An 18,948-nucleotide genomic window follows, 5' to 3' on the forward strand; every position below is an offset into this window, starting at 1 on the left:
AAGCAAGTCAGAGTGGTGTACAATAAGCGGAGGGTGTTGTCTGACTATACGACCCTTCCTTATGGATACTAACAGCGATCAAGGATTTGAGGCACGACTACAAAGCCCCTTTAGTTTGGTAGTGAGTGGGCCGTCAAACTGTGGAAAGACTTTTTTTGTCAAGGACATTATTGCAAATGCTGAGAGGGTTATTTCACATCGTATTGACAATGTCGTCTACATTTATTCATGCTGGCAGCCTTCATATGATCAACTGCTTAAAACAAGAGACATTAACTTTGTAGAGGGCTTACCAGAGTCTTTGTGCCATGATGTTTTACTACCTCCTGCCAAAAACAATCTACTCATTATAGACGATTTAATGAATGATGCCGGGAATAATATAGAAGTTCAAAATGTTTTTACCAAATATGTACATCATAGAAATCTCAGTTGTATATATTTAGTACAAAATGTATTTATTCAGGGTAAATCTAGTCGCACTATTAGTTTAAACACCAACTATCTCATTCTGTTTAAAAACCCTAGGTATAAATCAAATCACACTACTGGCAAGACAGATGTTTCCGGGTAATACTAAATATTTTTTAGCGGCCTTTAATGATGCGACCCAACAATCATATGGGTATCTTCTCATAGATTATAAAGCGTTGACCCCCGAACATTTAAGACTCAGAACGGCTTTGCTATCGGAACAACAGGTTGTGTATATTCCCCCAAAAAACAAACAGGTGTTAATAACGCTAAAATGTCATCACGCATGCAGAGGAATTTGGCATTGTTGGAGTTGATATATAAATATACGCCTCGTGTGTGACGTGTCATTGTTAATAATGCAAGCATGGATTTTATCTCTCTCTGTGTGAGATCACACTCAATGTATTGAAAGGTAACATTCCTTTGACCGACAAACAATTCGCCCTCTTAAAGAAGAAGAAGAAGATTATCCGACTGGTGGCGGATAAAAAAGTTAAACGGACCAAGAAGAAAAAGACCCTCAACCAGTCGGGGGGCTTTTTATTACTGTTATTAGGGGCTGCTATTCCGTTTATAATTAGTCTTGTCAATAGGCGTGGGTAAAAAATGGAGCACACCCAAAGAATGGTGGTCCCCCAGCATCAGATTGGCATAGTAAAGCAGCAGCCTCAGCATCATCAGCAGGATCAACGAGGGTCTATAAGACAGGCGATGTAAAATGAGCTTGAAAGAGCTATGATTGATGTGTTGGGGGGGCCGTTGCCTTTACCACTACCCTCCGGTGAAAGTGACTCAGTACCAAATCCTGTCGTTTCAGCAGATGACTTACCAGGAAAAGATGTGATTTTAGGCAATGTGATCAGGCACATACCTAAAAAAAGTCAAAAACATGCCGAATATATTTTGGATGCTTTTAACCATGCAAAAAACGGCATATCCTGGACAGACCGAGGGGAGATCGTTGTCAACAATCAAACGATCAAAGGCACACATCTGTATGATCTGGCGAAAAGTGCCACGTCCTCGTACAATGTTTTAGACGAATCTAGACCTATCGGGTGGAAGATATTTTTAAAAACGCTAGCAGATTTAAATATCCCCCTATCCCCGACATGCAGGTTCGAAGGTCTATTGCTGAATATAAGGGGGGTTATGCAGTTTATGACGGGGGTTTTAATGTTTTGGGGTCATTCAAAACAAAATCTAGGACCAGCCGATCTATAGACAGCATCCCCTTTAAGACACCTAAATCCCTAAAGACCAAATTTTTTAGGAGTGATGGTTCGTGGGAAGATTTTTAAGATGTGTTGTGTTATTACTGAGTGGCACATGTATTTTTATTATTATTTTTAAGCTTGTACTGGATGCATATTACTTTTTCTTTTTTTCTTGGTTGTGTATTATTATTATTTTAAACTTTCTACAAGTGTTTGTAATGCTTGTGTATTATCTGTTAGTGTGTTCTTTGTGGATGGAAAAATAAAATTGGTGTTCACTGTTGAAAGTTGTCTTTATATATTTCATTCATAAAATGTATCACAGGATAGTTTATCATTAGATCACACATTGTACACACGTAAAAGCATCCTCACAACACCCAAAGGGTTGGATTTTGTTAACAAAACGACAGACCATCGCATCATTATTGACTAGATTAGGTCCGTACAAACTTAAAACTCGTGAATAAGACCAGCCTTTTTGTATATAACACAGAAAAAACACACAATGTTGACCACAGGTTGTAGTAAAATTATTTTGAACCTGTTTCCTAGAATAAGACATAGCCGTACAGTTATAATTGAGAAAATTAACTATTTCTTTTGGAAAATGTTCATAATCAGGAGGGTTTCCAAAACTGTCAAAGAAATAGACATGCTTGTATTTTGTGATATAAATCGCCAACCAATGCTCCCCGGGGCTGCTGGAAGGGTGCGTATTTACAATAGTCATCACCGGATACTTGCACAAAGCCTTCATAGGCAGCTGGTCACACGCTAACACGCCCATAAAATCGACCCCCCTAACAACCCGTTTTCGAACAATACTCGTCAGCTCTATGGTGTTCATGGTGTTTAAAAGTTATCCACCAAGACTTGGCGTTGGTTTGATATCTCGATAACAGAGTCAAAAACAGAATAACAAATGAGATTTATGGTACGAGGAAAGGCTGTTCTGAAGCGGACCTCCAGACCGCACATTCCCCGTCTTGGTTAGTGACACGTTCCCCGACTGCCCGTCGTCAGGCTCCAGATTAAAACAGAACAGCGAGTAACCGTGACCTAAATCACCCCGTGTTACAGCCAGCGATCTGTCTTTTAAATGTCGACCTGTTTTTTGAATCATGTGGTAATATTCTCTCACGTACTGGCCGCTCTGGAAGAGTGGCTGTAGCGGTCTCGCTGGATATGCGTGGCCATCAGCGTAAATGCTTAAAAACTCAGTGTCATAGTGTTGGAAATTAAAGGGATTCCGTTTATAACTACCCGTGTATCCTTCGTTGTCAACAAACCCTAAAACAATAAATTTAGGGATCTGTCCCATGAATAGATTCTCCTGGTTGCAGACTCGGGTCCCCGCCGGAATGGAGAATGTTTTCAGCGCTACTCTGTCGATGGCATACTTGGCGTTTGTGTGTTGAAGAGCCCTGCTGTGCGCCAATCGGACTGTCGGAGCTACGGAGACCTTTTTTACAAATACACTAGCGGCAACTATCTTGACCTTGTATTGAGCCGCTGCAGCCGTCATCAGAGAGAATTCGTCTTTTGACCGTATAAATTTCAGGGAAATGTCAACGCCGTTAAGCAACAGCTTCTCTTGAAAAAGCAAATCACCATGTATTGGTACAATTAACTCCACTATACGACTTTCAACGTTGTGTCCTCCTCGCGCGGCCAGCCCCTCGTTGTCCCCTTTTATAGACGTCTCGTCCATATGCTGCGCGGTGTCTTTACTAAACAGAGCTGTACTAAACTGCGTCTCCAGGGTGTCTTTCCCGTAATTAATCAAACATTCGATTATGCCTCGGTATGAGTAGGTGTTTGAAGATTGTGAAATGAGCCTATCCCCTAGCATGATATCAACCTGGGAGAATAAGGTACATCCAGGGTAATTTATGAAGCCGACATCAGCATCAGCTGCTAAATTGGACCCATCCGCATTAGTTATCTTTACACGCATATACAGAAAGGTGTCGTTCCGATCCAGGTAATCTTCACCGCTGGCCGAAATATGAAACTCCAAAGGGCCTCTGTCTGTAATGGATGAGACTGGCGGGATCTCAATGAAGGAATATTTCTCTAGAGATCCAGTTCAGACTTGACACACTCCGCCGACTGATTATGGATGAGCGCCATAGTTTTTACCTCTAAAATATGTCTTTAGCCAAAATCCAGGCACGTTTTATCTGAGAACCTCTTCGGGCTGTGCCAGATTTCTTTTTGACTCCTGTCTTGTTCCTACCATCCCTTTTACTTTTTTTGGTCCCTGGCCCCGCACCTCCCCTGCCTGTGGGGGGTCTTTTCAAAGCCCTGCGGGTGTGTATTAGCATGCCGTGACACTGCTGCTCTTGTTGTTGTTGAGCCCCAGAGAACTGTCCTTTGGCTATATTTGATACAACGTCTCAGATGATGTTAGTAGCGGCTGTTTTCAAATGTGGTTTAGCCAGGCGGAATCCCCGTTTTAAAAGAGGAAGGGCCATCCTGAGCAGCCCCTAAATATACCCCCCAAACCATTGCCATATTGTGTCTGAGATCCTATAAATCCCGGTAGTTCTCCGCCGGCTTGGTTCATTTAATATGCCATATATCGGCCATCATCGTGTGTGTAGTGGCTATGCCTCATCTTCCAATATATATATATATTTTTTTGTATGTCTGAAATGTAGCTTCGCTATGATCTTTCCGTATAAAAAGGGTATGTATCCGTTCTGATCGTTTTTTATGGATATCTCAATATCATCAATAACGTTTTTGGAGAGAGATGTGTATTGCGGCCTGTCGTAAGTCAGAGTGGGTCTGCGCCGTTGTTCGTCTGCCACATTTTTACATCTTAGAAGCGGTACATGGCTGTCCCCGACTAATTGATAGTCGACAATATCGCTATATATGTATAATGTGTAACAACCTGCGTGTATATCGGCGGGATAGGGGGTGGTATATGCTCTGTCAGTAGTCGAAAATGGGGAAAAGCCTCCCCATCTTAAAACCCATCTTGTCGCGAGCCGCCCTACAAAGGTTATAGTTGAATCCTCTGTTGACCCCAGAACGTATACGCGGTTTTTAACACTACTATAATGCATAGATACCCCATCCAGCTGAGTGTGAATGCTGATTCGCGCATTAAACGCTTTACCAATAGCCTGTATAGACTCATAAACCCCAGTGTCTATAGTAAAGGCCGATTTAACCCTGTTTTTACCATTGTACACTTTTACAACCGCATCTGTTTTCAGAAAACTGTACCACACTCTCGGATACTGGAATTCTACCAACCCCACCTCATGTGGTTCGCTCAGAACAATGGCCGTGGCTAATTTTGTCCTGTAGTTCCATATCTGATTTTTAGGATAAACCTGAGCCGACGCGTTACTAGGCAGTGTAACATAAAAACCATTCTGGGTCATCGTGCCGGGTCCTATGGTGGATGGTTTAAGAGTGAACTCTCAAGATGCAGGCATGTATCTTTTATCAAGCATCCGTGATGTCTTTTTATGAGACCCAGGCGTTAAACTTCTCGGGACACCCCAACCATTTCACGAAGACCTGCTTCTTGCCTCTGGATATTTTTCTATCCATAATTTTTTATATTTTAAACACCTTGTTTTTACCTACAAAACTCCGGTTTGTAAAACGTTCCTTTCAACAATTCCCCTGCACAATCAGTTAGTTTATAAACCGAGGATCTCGGGCTATACACCTTGATATTGTAAAATGCTCATCGGTGAATGTTTGTTCATAACCCTTCCTAAACCCACCGCGGAGTTTTGATATTCTCACGGTTTCGCCCTTGTTAAATTTAAAGCATACTGTCTTCTGAGGGTACAACTTGTACAGTTGGATGAAGACCGTCTTCTCATTGTCTTTATTGACTGCTGATGGCTGCATCTTTATGGACCTATGGTGTGAGTTATTATAGGCCTCGACAAGCTCCTGTACTACATCCACATATCTTCGCGAATTAGCGGATGTTAAGTATCTCCACATGCGGGTTTTAAAAGTCCTGTTAAAGCGCTCCACCACGCTGGCCTTGGTCTCATTCGATGTTGAAAAATGCATAATTTTATACTGTGACATTAACCGCTGAAAGTGTTTGTTATAAAACTCTGTACCTTTATCTGTTTGAAGTTTCACAGGTATGCGTCCGTCACTCAGAATGTCTTTAAAGGCTTTTGTGACTGTGAGGCCAGATTTGTTAGAAAGACATCTAACCCACGCATATTTGGAAAATACATCGATACACGTCAGCAAATACCGGACAGTATCATTTTCCTCAGCATATTCATCCATATCAACTAGATCAGCCTGAAACTTTTTGTCAATGCCACTGACCAAAACCCTATTCCTCGGAAAATGTACGGCTGCCTTGGCGTGTAATGTCTACACGTCTTGCGCCAGTAGGTATTCGTTAACACTAGATAGTGACGGCGTCACACCGGTACATTCTCTAACCGCATTGCGAAGTTTAGACACACTGCCTAACCCTCCCGGATGGGCTGGGTCTAGATAAATCTTCTGTAGAGTCCCTTCCATGATAATACAAATACAAAGTATAAATGACCGACAGTTCATTCATTCAACATATTTTCATTTCTCTTGTACAAAATGTGACAAGCAGATCGATAGCTCATCTTCCCCGATCAGTGTATCATACATTTTCAGCCGCATTGCCTCCTTCACATTTCAGCTCGTCAAGAAGTACTTCCGCACCCCCCTGGATGCGGTCTGCATCGACTTGAAGTTCATTCATATCCATAAACAGGAGGATGGCGGATATGAAGTTCTCATTCCAGAGCCTTTTCATCAGCGGATCAAAGTGTAGTTCGAAGAACCAGTCACAGGGGTATAAACACGGATGATTTTGCTGACTGGGATTATTTGTTTGACAGCCGTAGCAGATCTCTATATTATAATTATATTTAACCCAGACCTTGTTCAACAGATGTAGCACCCCGATTCTAAGGTATTCTAGGAACCGTGCAGTATCCTTAAACACCTCGTGAGGTTCACAGAACTTCTTTTCTTCTTTTTCCTATGTGGCCGTCGGCCCGGGAGGCGGAGTCTGAGGTGGGGTGTGAACCATCAGAGATGGAGGTGAAGGAGAATTGGGAGGAGTCCAGCCCGCCTGGGACCCTGAGATTTCCGAGTCTAAACAAAAAATCTTTTTTTTATTATTCTGCATGAATTAACATCAGTGACAGAAATATATACACAACATTATTATAACCCACCTGTCATTCTTTAAGATGGTTGAGGGGTGAATTATTTTCGGTCTACACATGGTAGTAGATATACCAGGTTGCACACCGCTCGGTGTATTGTCGTAAACAAGACGTTTTCTAACAGCCGAGTAAGCCTTGCTGACGCTGTCTCTATGGATAGTTTGGTCAATCTGACTAAACACTTATTGCAGAGCGGGCCAGTCACACCACTGAACAAAGAACACGAGGAGGAACCATATATTAAACTCTAACGGTAAGAGGGTACGGATGCTCTCTCCATCCTCGGCGACCTCTTTGAGCTACCACATACTCTTCACAAACATTTTAAAAAATGAAATCGTCATGACGTCTGTTGTACCGATCTGCTGTGAGATGGTGTATTTTAGGCCCTGTTGTACTATACCACTGAACAGAGTATAGAGATTCTAGAAAACCTGGTTGTTCAAGATCTATGCAGACAATTGATCGAAACTGCTGCCAGTCTTTTACAGACATACACCCATGTCAACCCCCCACAACAGCCTCATCATAAACTGTTTCACCAACGCCCCCTCCTAGCTTGTCTTGGGCCTTGATTCTAGAAATCATCATGACCGTGCCATCATAGTATTTAACATTATACACGTACCCATAAACACCCTCCAGCTCTAGCACTACAGCAGGCCCTCTAGAAAGACATCCCTCACGCTTTTTCCGGCGCGGGGGAGCATCTACATCTGCATAGCATGGTCTATTCTCTCTGGGGTCTGCTCCATGCGATATGCAGCCTGCATTTTGCAAAGAATCCGAGTGCAACAGCAGCAGCAACAGCAGCAACAGAGGATGAGTCCAAAATGAGTGCGTTGTGGTGGAGGCGAATATCTATATATATGATGAAACCCCTCCTACAGTGACGTGTTTCCGGTCAAAACTAACGCCCATCGCATAAAACACACCCTGAAATGGCAAATTTCCAATCAAAACCCCGCACGCATCGTCAAAATGGCGTATTGATGCTTAAACAGTGCACGCCCCCCTACAAATCACGCCCCAAAATGACGTATTTCCGTTTCCACTCGTAAAATGATGCATTTCCGGGCATGACTGCAAAATGGCGGCGGTTACGCCCACCTCCTGTACAGGCCCCCTTGCACGTGCATGAGGTCAAAAGTCACATGCACAAACGCTCTGCTTAGTGGCGATAAGGCAATCTAAAGCCGCTCAGCATCCCGAGCGTTAAATCCAGCTAGGAATGGGGTAGCTGCACGTATGCTAACTCTTCTACATGGTGGTAGCCGAAGCCCGATGACAAGTCTTTTGTGCGATTTTTGCACATCACAATGAAATGTGTCCACATGGATTTTTCTAAAAGCCGGTTTGAAGAATGGTCTCAGTATGTGGAAACAAAACAAGGGTGTTACGCTGGCTCGCTTGTGAACTGGATTCCCACATTTTAGGCTAAGAAAAGGTATGATTGTCTATAGCTGAATTGTGGCTTTTATTGGAAAAAACATTTGCTCTCCCATGCATGCTGTGTTGTCTACTGCGTAGACAAAAATGAACACGCCAGTGCACGCATGAAAACAAACACCAGCGTCTCAAACCCTGCAGCTGTGTCAAGAGTATGTGATACTAATTACACAGAGCTATTTAATAGAGTATTTAATAAAGAAGAAAAATGATCTAATGTAAAAATGTAGAGGGTAACTTGACAGAAAGGGTCACAGGATCTTGAAAATCAAATAGCTGTATCTTATATACTTAGTTGTATATAACTAAGACTTTGTTAAGCATTTATTGCAGTATGCCTCAAAGAGATTTCTTATTTGCAAAGTAAGGGTGACTAAACAGGAAGCGGTCAGTGAAGTCAAAAGAGTTCATATTAGGGGAATAATAGGTATGCAATGTAAATGTTGCAATGCATGAGATAAAGACTCATACAGTGAAAAGGGGGTTCATCCCCGTACCCATCTATATGCTTTCTCAATATCATGGCAATTTGGGAATTATGTTATGTTGTTGGGAATGACACATTGTTGATGCTTGAAACAATGTTATATGGTCAAAACAATGAAGATTCCCTTTGTGCGCAAAAACAATATTTAACGTAATACTAGTTGTGCGTAAAAGGTGAGGGGGGTTCTATAATAATAACTTAGAGCTCCCCGCCTAGGCACTGACAACAGGACCGGTGAAATGACGAACTTATTCTCTCTCCTCTTACCTCACTACATGTCTCTGGTTCACACTTTTTGGTCAATTTTAGTCTTACACCGCACATGCCGTTAGCAACCTGGCACAGTGAAATAGAGAGCTCACATTAATCGCATTAATCATGGCATCATTCGCATGCATATTTCTTCACAGGCTTCTGCCAGCCTTTCATATGAGAGTCAGAGAGAAATTTCCTATCGGTAATTTACTTGGCTCTTTCTCTCCAGGGCTGAACATGCAATCTGTGTCTTTCATCTTCCTTGCTTCTCCTCAAACTACCTTTGCCTACTGTTCCCTCTTCCTTTTGAGTGTCAGTATTGTGTCCCTATTCCCTATTCCCTTCCGTTTGAATGCTTACGTCTACGTGCCATCCTTAACATGTTCTTCTGCATTATCTTTTTGTACTTCTCTCGTCCCCAATGACTCGCCATGAAAACAGATCACAGTGTCCGGCATTTTTCAAGGGGCCAAACCAGTATACCTCTCTCCCGTCATGAGCTGCTGAAGGCCGGGGAAAACTGACTTCATATCCATTTCACGCGCAGATGAAGAGAGGGAGCATGTCCTTTTGAAAATAAAATAATCAAAGACTGGTCTGAGTGAAACCAAGAGCCACAGGAGCAGTTATTTATTATTTTACTCCATTTTCCTGTACTTAGGCTAGTCAGCCTTTCTTCCTCCCTGCAGAAAATATTCCTCCCCTACTGCTGATTCAGGCTGTTAAGCTGACATATTAACTCCATATCTCCCTTGATTACACTAATTCCACTCTGTCTTGAGTGTGGTCAGTAAATACAAGTTACGTATTGACAACAAATGTATGTCAAGTGCCATATGTTGGGAACGTTGTATAACGTTTTGCTGTTATCCTTCAGCCCTGCAGCCACTTTGATTCGATTGGACGTGCAGATAGCCATGTTTTGTGTCATCTTAGAAAGAAGAATGAAGCTTCATCTAAAGTAAATAGACCTCATCTTGCACTAGTTTGTCAGTTACAAATATGAAAAGCTTGCAACACTGCTTCTAAATCACTTTGGCTGAACAGGATATCATGGCGGCATATTTGTCCGCACTTCAAGATACTCTGGTCGTCAGCGGCAGCTGTTATTGACTGTAAATTCATTACACTGGCAGACAAAGATTCTTGTACAAACACAACAAAATAGGCCATCATATTGTCAAAAAATGTACATTGCTGAGACGTGCATTCATTTAAGTCCTGATATATTCTAAATGAATTAAGACACATTATGTAATAGAGATAATTACAAAACTGCTCATTGTTCTGCATGATTTTACTTAATGTTAATGCCTGCATTAAAGTCCGTTAATCCGCTTTATCTTTTCACCATCATCTTCCTAAGAATGCTTTAAAGTAAAATATTTTTCTGTATGCATTTCCACGATGTCAAAGTAACCCATAGAGATTTCAAAGATCTTTTTAAAATGTATTGATATAATCTCTCGCTTTTATCAGCAAACTCAAATGATTAGAGCCATACTGTACACATTTAACATCAAGAGTTTCAGCATTTTTTATCTATATGTCCTTTTTTACTCCCCTTACTGTCTGGCTTCTTAGCAATCTGGCCTGGCGAGGGTCTTTTACCAGCTACAGATGGATTTACAATTAGATGGTGACAAACGGCAGACGCAGCTGAGCTGTTTTCAGCACTTACAGCTCCTTTGGGAGCCTGTACTCACCATGCTGCAAACCACACTGAGCCCCACCACCACAATCTTAATTGAACGGGTGGCTGCGCAGCTGATTGATTCAGACTGACTTGCATTTCTGGTCATTTCCAGTGGATGATGTAGTGTGACCTGTAGGTCAAAATATGCTGCAATCTGGACCACAAGTCATTGATTTTAGTCTGAATTTGCTGGACTATACATCTTTATCTCTGTGCGTTTACATGGGAGAAAAAGAACAAAGAAAGAACGGCTGAGCTTATTTTTTTTATTTTATTTGATACAGGCTGAACAAGATGATAAATATTCATCTGGTGTCCACACAAAATATGAGCCTATAATAAACTCTTTACGAAATGCACTGCTGTAACAGAGGTGCTATGAGGGTTTCAAAAGGCCACCGGAGGTCGGCTCCACCAAACCCTGCTGCATGTCTGCATTTTGTTTTTCGTTCAAAAAGATATTATTTGCTTAGAAAGAAGATACATAGTTTGTTCTGAAACACGTACTTATGGCATGCAGTGTCTTTGTGAGATGCACAAAGAACAATAATAATGTTTACAACAGTAAACCAAATATACATAATTTCAATCAGTCGGCATAATTGGTCGCCTGTACTTTCTTTTTATAGGCTAAACTAAGAAATGTTCGGTTTTCATCATGGTCTTGTAGTCATGATATCTAACCTCAGTTGTGTGTATTACCGCAATTTCACATCCAGTAGTTGCAAAGTAGAGAAGTTTAAGCTGGTTATATTCTTCATTTTCATTTTCCAAAGAAAAAAAGAAAAAAACCTTCCATTATCCAAAAGTGAAAAATAGAAACATGCGCCCTTGTTAAGATTAAACAGAGCACGTTTCTATTTCTTTGGAGTCCATCCCACATATTTTTGTCCTGTGTCTGAAATTCATTATGTAATATCTGCGAAAACAACAGCTTTTTTCAGAGAATAATTTAAAATAACAAATATAATAGCGACGCGTTTTTAAATATTTTGTCCTCGAAAGGAACAGATATGGTTTACGAAAACTGCCATAAAGATTGTATGGTAAGTTTTGAGAGACAGAAAAGCATTTATTTTGGTTTTAGTCAGGCAGGCGCTGCATAACCACATGCAGCTATTAGAACAACCCTTGCAGAACTGTGCCCTTCCACTCCAAAAGGCTAATTAATAAGCAAATTAAAAGCATATTCTTATGTAATTCCTTCTGGCTCCCATTCCATCATCAGAAGCACATGAAGATGTATTTGCTGTGTTTTATCAGTTACTGATTGTCTGGATTAATGCAACTGCAACGTGAAAACAATACTCACTTGGAATGCTGCATAAATGAGACCGAGTCGGCAAACCTGTATCTTAAATCAAAGGTCATGATAGACTCACACAATAATGTCCTAGTGGATCAAAGGCGCTCATTTGTACTCATAGTTCCTGCTTTACAGCAATGGATGGTGGACAAGACGAGAGAGCTTTATCTTCATTTGCTCTTGTCCAATTATTATTTAGTCAGCACGGTTTGTCCTCTGTGTTGTGTGTTGTCATGTATTTTTGTGTGCAGGCTACGTGTGTTTGTTTGGGAGGCATTATGGCTTTGAATGTCCCCGTGTCCCCAGAGGAACGATCTCCCCCGACTTACTGTAAATCTTCTCTCGTTAGATAAAGGCACTAAAATATCAGCATCGGCAAAGAGTCCCAAGGAAGCGGTTGAAAGGAAAACTACTCAATGATGATTTAGGTAAAGAGAATATTGAATTATATATAACTTAACCTTTAACCTTCCAAAACAGAACAATATGTATGGCTGTATGTGAGTATCCAGATACTGGAAATCTAGTATCTGTTTTTAATATAGTTTTCTTTTTGTTTTTTCAGGGACAGATTTACAGTGGATTGGAAGTTAACAAAAGGATGACCAGATCACCTTGGAACTGTGATTAAATTGGCAGGTAAGAACTAAATTTGGTATTGCTTACTGGTCCACGTATTGTGTGTGTTGCACTTGTAAATTGTGAATATTGTATGTATACACATTTATATAATTTTAACCTTAAATATAAAGATAAAATCATGCATATACTTTTCATCAAAAGATATTCAGCGAAAGTTGAGTGAAAGTAACTTTGGTAACCAAACACTTGACTTTTTATTCACTCTAAGAAAAAAACTCTTCTCAGCTCAAATAAATCATCCTTAAATTCTCAGTAAACTACACTTCTTGAGGCGTGGGATCACTGCCCAGTGGAAAGGTCTCTAATTCTCAGTGGATTGGAAACTATAAATCACTACAATCACTAGACACTGTTTCTGTGTCTTCTGCCCTTTGTATGCTGACCCCTGTGATTGTGAAAATGATTTGGTGGGGAAAGTAAATTAGTGTCTAAATAAATGAGCTGCCAACAATTTTTGCTTTTAGCGATTTCATGGCTGAGCCATTGACCCTTATCAAAGTTACATTAAGTGCCTGTAAACTCATCATATGTTCTGAAGGACTGCAGGGATCAGATAAAACATTTCAAAATGTAAGCTCTCTCCTTGAATTTTATGTTTTAATTGTTGTGCATGGGCTTTACTTTACACCTTATAAGTTTGCATTATTTCATATTCTTCTTGAACTGAAGAATGCTGAATAACAGATTTATTGACTTCTTGACTGACTTTATGGGCAAGCTTTACACTTTCTTTTAGAATTAAGCAAATGAGGATGAATAGTATCTGTTATTATCCATCCAAGGCCAGAATATTGACTAACTACTGTGTTGACTATCTCTTTTAGAGCTAGTAGAGCTAGTATAATTGTTTTGAGTCCATTTCATGAGTGTGTTGAATAATTACTGAGGCAATAGCTTTGGAATTTTTACTTGAATGAACCATGGGCTGTAGTTTTGGCAATGCTCGGGTGCAGTGGGCAAACAATTTTGAACACAATAAATGCTCTGTTAATTGTGCTTGTCAAATATTAAATGGCAAAAGAACATGAGCTTCCTCATCGAAGGATTTTAAGTGCTTGGAAATTATTAATCGATAAGATCATACAGAGAGAGGCTGGTCGGTCTTGTATGGTAGGTTTTACCTAATCAAAGTACTGCACTAAATGAGAAATGACACATCGCTTCTTTGATGCATGAGTGATTATGTGGATGAGTAGGAAAGAAATTATGATACAAATTCACCGAAACAGAAAAATGGGAATAATGTCGTGACCCTCAGCGGTGCTTCTGCTTGTACCTAGCACTGTGAGAATTTCTCTGTTTGTGTTGTATTTGTTTTGTTCACAAAAGGGTGTACTTTTGGACAGCGGACAGAAAAAGCGCCTCTGGTGTGAACAACCCTGCTGCAACTCATGCATGTTACATCCACTACACATCTGTTCTACTTTTGGTGTGAGCGACTGTCACAGTGTCTGGGAACTTTTTCTTTGCAGCCACTGTTCCTCGATTCCGACAATGCTGTCCGTGTTGGCCATATGTTGTCATTATTTTAGGTTATATTATCTCTGCCACAGTAAGTGATTTTTTTCCAGCTGATGCAGGAGCATGATCAGGCACTGAATATCTGGCATCTTTTGTCGTATGTTATTTTAGATTGTGCTGGAAATTTAAGGAATTTTATGCATCAATTCAATATCAATTGAATACAATTACAATCTTATTTTAAACAGTCCCTTCTTTTCCACCTGCTCTGTGAATTTTTGCCAAGCAACGTGGCTGTGAGCTCTAACTGAGCTTGAGGTGAAGTGGTCAAAAGGATTATAAGTGTTCAACAAGTAAACTTAAAGTTCCCCCGACTTAATTTATTTAATCTTAACTGATACTACAGCTTCCGGTTTTGCCTGTAGTTTTTGCAGATATCATCAGTTCGCCCCCAATCTCCCTCTTATCTCACATGCGCTCTCAATCCCTGTACTCAATACTTGGGGAGAGCGTGCAGCCTGGATGTCCGGGACCGCGGCCTCAGAACAACCACTGCTCGGCTCGGCCGCGCTGAAAGTGATTGGTGGTGACCTCCGACCTCAACCGGGCACCTGAGCGACAGCCGTATCACAGACACACTCCTTTATCCCACGTCCTTGAAGAGCAGACAGACATTTTCTGCCCACAGCCTCCCTGAACACTGCTCATAGGACGGAGGATGGTGTGATTGATCACCCCAAGTTGGAATCACTTCTTTAGGAATAACAGGAAGCCAAATAGCTCCTGTGCAGACTAGATTGATTTCAAATAACTATTTTAAGTCTTAATCCCCATTACCGTTTGACTCCAATTACAGTAGACTATAGTATATGGATACTTGTGGCTTTACCGTACCGTGATCATTTGCATTTTCCGTATTTAAACTTGTACACACCCGTACTTGTATGTATGCGTGTCTGTGTGTGTGTGTCTGTGTGTGTGGGTACGTGCTCTTGCAGACATACATGTGTTTGTATCCTTGCATGCTAAATAAAGTTACTGCAGCTTATTCAGGAAAATGTTACGCTTGGGGGGGGGCATCTTCTGACTGAGGGGGAGGCCAATTGCGTCAATTGCGCTGTAAAGAAGTGTCCCATACCTGAATAACAAGTGAGATGTCGTGCAGTAATGACACACCATCTCCATCACACGCTGGTGACCCCACTGCTTCCTAAAGCAGACACTGGAACATTGTCTCACGTGTAGCGCGTCACAACAACTGCCTCATTCAAAAATAGAGTAAGACACGTCATCAGAAAAAAGCACGATGCATTATGTTTGCATCTAGTGCCGATGGAAATTAAATGGAAAATGGAAAAAGATGGAAAAATATCTTATCATATTCGAGTTTGACGCAAACTGTGGCTGATGTTGCAACTTACTCAAGTACTATAATGTGGAAATCTTAGCAAACTTGAAGTTACCATTCCAATGATAATTCTTTGTCGCATGTCATTCATTTTTTAAATGTTAAACCGACCAACGTAGGAACACAAATAAATTCCATTAAGGTTATATTAATATTCCTATGGGGACTAATTTGCCTTTTCTAATGCATTGAACTTTGTCTCTGCTTGTAATGTGGCTCAGTATTTTTTTACAGTTGCACTCTTCCACATGAATGTTTTCAGGTTCAGAGCTACGGCACTAATGATTTTTTTACTGAATATTGGCGAAATTGAACCTGTATTCTTTTTATCTCCATGGATTTGTGTTTCCAACTTTTTCAGAACCAAACAATTGTCTGACAAGCACTTCGAAAAACCAAGAAGCTTGTAGGAAATTAGCATGTCTGGGTACGGTGATGATAATTATAAGTCAGAATGCTTGAAGGCAGTCTGAAGTTACAAGTGTTCATTAGATGAGCTTGTGTTGTTTTTCTCCACTTCCTAACGTCCCCCCCATTGTGTATGTTTCCAACTGGCACTATGTGTGGATGTTACAGAGCAGGCAAATACCTTTTCTTATATGATCACACTTAACTCAAACTGCGAATAGAGGTGAAGCAAAGAACAGCAAACAAAGCTACTGGAACGCAGAAGTACATTCGAATAAACACAATACATGAATTTGGTTGAGGGGAGTTAATCAAGAAACAGGAGAAAACTCACATTCTTATGGGATTAGAATTGTTAATTATTGTGAGTATGATTTAAATGACCGAATAAGGGTAGATTTCTAGATGATAGGAATGCTTCATTTGTACATTTCCTTCCTAATACATTTCTATGCATGGAATGATGATTGAATCAGTGTCTTTTGGACGAATCACAGACCTGCACACTGTGAGTGGCTGCATGTCCGGCTGTGGGCGGGCGAGCAGTTGTCGGCATGTCGGTTTCACTCGGCCGGTCAAAACTAAAGATACTAAGAAAGAGATGCCGTATGACTCCTCGTTGTCTTCTTTATTAACTCCTAGCCATCCTGAACATTTCATTTTGTGCCTCAAAATCAGAGGATTGATCTGTCGCTTGAACTGAGGAGAACCCCGGTGCGGTTGTATCCAATTTACACATATTTCCTACATGGGATTTCAGTATTTACATACATACTGTATATACTGTGTAATGTATGATCGTACGAAGAAGATTCACAATTAGTGTACATATGTGATGGACTGCTGTACTATAATTAGGTTTTAAAGTGAAGCCAAGAATTTCACTGAAACACCGTTACAGTCAATTCTGTGTTAAGTGTTTTCATTGCTTTCGGTTGTGTTTAAATTACTGAACAACAAAAAAAACTATTGTTTCTCTCCAAAAGCTAAATTTTACTGGATTAAATTTGATCACCTGAGCATGACTTGAAGGCATTATGAGGTAACTCTACAGAATCCCAGTACAATAGCTGTTAGCTCTGGTGTGGCCAACAATAGTTACTACCAGACTACCAGAAAGCCTCAACTATCCCTCAATTGCATATTTTCACCAAATATACACTAATAATGATCAGCAGTATACTTTATTTCACATTGGGATGGTTAAGTTGTGTATTTATCATTTGGTTCAAATGCATTATAATATATGTGTTATGAAGTATGAGAGACAAACAAATGAATGCACGACTAACAACATGAGAATGTAAATACTGAAAGCTAAATGCAAATGAAATTCAAATATCTTTTAATAACCTCATGGGAGTCATTTTTCCCAATTTAGCTCTTTGGGAACACCAACAATCAGTAGAATTGGCCCAGCTAAGAGAAAAAAAGACCTTCATGAATATATATTTAATTAAAAATATAGCAGGAAAGGGGTTGAGTCACACTGAGTAACACACTGTTTTCAGCCTCAAAATAGTAACAGAAGTGTATCACAAGATACACAGCAGTGCCTGGCAGTGGCTCAAGGAGAGGACGCTGAGTCCTGTTTTTACCCTCCCGAAAACACTGGTTTAGTTAATAAGCGACCAAACACTGTTTTTCAAAAGAATAATATCTCTATATGATAACTAACTTCTTCCAAACCGTTCTTTGCAGTAGTCAATGTCCTGCAGGTTAATCCTGTGATGCTGGAGCCGAGAGGGATGGAAAAGAGCACACGGCTTGTGTGAAGGTGCGTTCCTTTGTACACTGGAATCCACAAAGGATTCTGGTTTATATCTGGAACTGTTGCAAGAATCCTGGCATCATCATGGAGTGACCTAATTTGATTATTATCTCAAAACTCTTCCTCTTTAACTCTCTCTCCCTCTCTCTCTTCCCCTCTTTGTAGTGTATAAGCCAACTCCCACACACATCTCTCCCTCTAAAGTATCTATGGCATGTGTTTGATCCAAATCTTCTGTACGTCACTCGTCTTTAGAGTTCATAGGTTTGGTTTCTAGACTTTTGGGTGAATGTGGGAAGCATGATGCCGAGTCTCTCACTGTTCTTACCTTTCAAATGAAGCATGAATTATCAGTAAAAAAATTGTTGACCCCGGTTCAGAAAATAAAAGAAATCGCTGCGCTTTTTACCCGGCAGTGGAAAATCCTATTTTAAGGGCCCTTCGGCCCACGAAGAATTTCCCTCAGCACTGCTAAATAATTTATTCTGTCTTTTCTGGCTGATTGCAAAAATAAAAGAGTGGTATGATGAAACATGGGATTTATGCATGCATAAAATACATAAGGAATGAAAATAGTGTAGACGCACGCATGACTACTTGGCAAATCATGGGATGTCATTAGGATCAGCGCTTTCGGCAATAACATGCAGTTCCCTTATTGCAGATATTCTAATTGTAGAACTAAGACCAGCGGACTTTATTCAGATAACAGTTTTTGAATATCAACAGCTGTACAATCTCAATTGGCTCTGGAAACGTAGTTGACAAGGTTTCTGAAGCGCAAAAATGGTTGTTTCTGTGAAAAATGATTCTATACATTTGTATTTATTTTATTAAATAGAAATATATGTATATATAATTCATTATATTCATAATACATATTTATTATGTATGTTTTGGGGCTGTACTCCGGATGAGAAGGATAGCTAACCAATAGGACTGACCCTGAAATTATGCTGTGTGAGGATTAATTAGTTGTATCAAGAAAAGAGATGAATACATTGTTTTTACGGCTGGCCCAGTTAATTCCCATTGGTTACCTTTCAGTGGCCTAATGGCACATCCTAAGGGATGGTTCAAGCGCTTCTCACACTCAGGCAGCTTTTGTGTGCTCAGGAAACATCTGCTCTCTCCTTGATTTCTCCTTTGCTC

The 18,948-nt window shown here is 40.5% G+C and overlaps 1 protein-coding gene across 2 annotated transcripts in view; it reads left to right on the forward strand.

Annotated features, from left to right (window-relative positions):
* Positions 1-18,948, forward strand: part of LOC120812474 (leucine-rich repeat-containing protein 4C-like) — a 49,127-nt gene that overhangs the window by 20,879 nt on the left and 9,300 nt on the right. The window contains exons 2-3 of one of the 2 annotated variants that reach the window (XM_040168476.2): positions 12,456-12,534; positions 12,672-12,745. The gene's annotated coding sequence lies outside the window, so the exon portion shown is untranslated. The remainder of the gene's footprint in view (positions 1-12,455; positions 12,535-12,671; positions 12,746-18,948) is intronic. The other variant, XM_040168478.2, reaches the window with a different exon arrangement.

The sequence above is a fragment of the Gasterosteus aculeatus genome, chromosome Y, assembly GCF_964276395.1.
Source record: "Gasterosteus aculeatus chromosome Y, fGasAcu3.hap1.1, whole genome shotgun sequence".
Taxonomy (NCBI): domain Eukaryota; kingdom Metazoa; phylum Chordata; class Actinopteri; order Perciformes; family Gasterosteidae; genus Gasterosteus; species Gasterosteus aculeatus.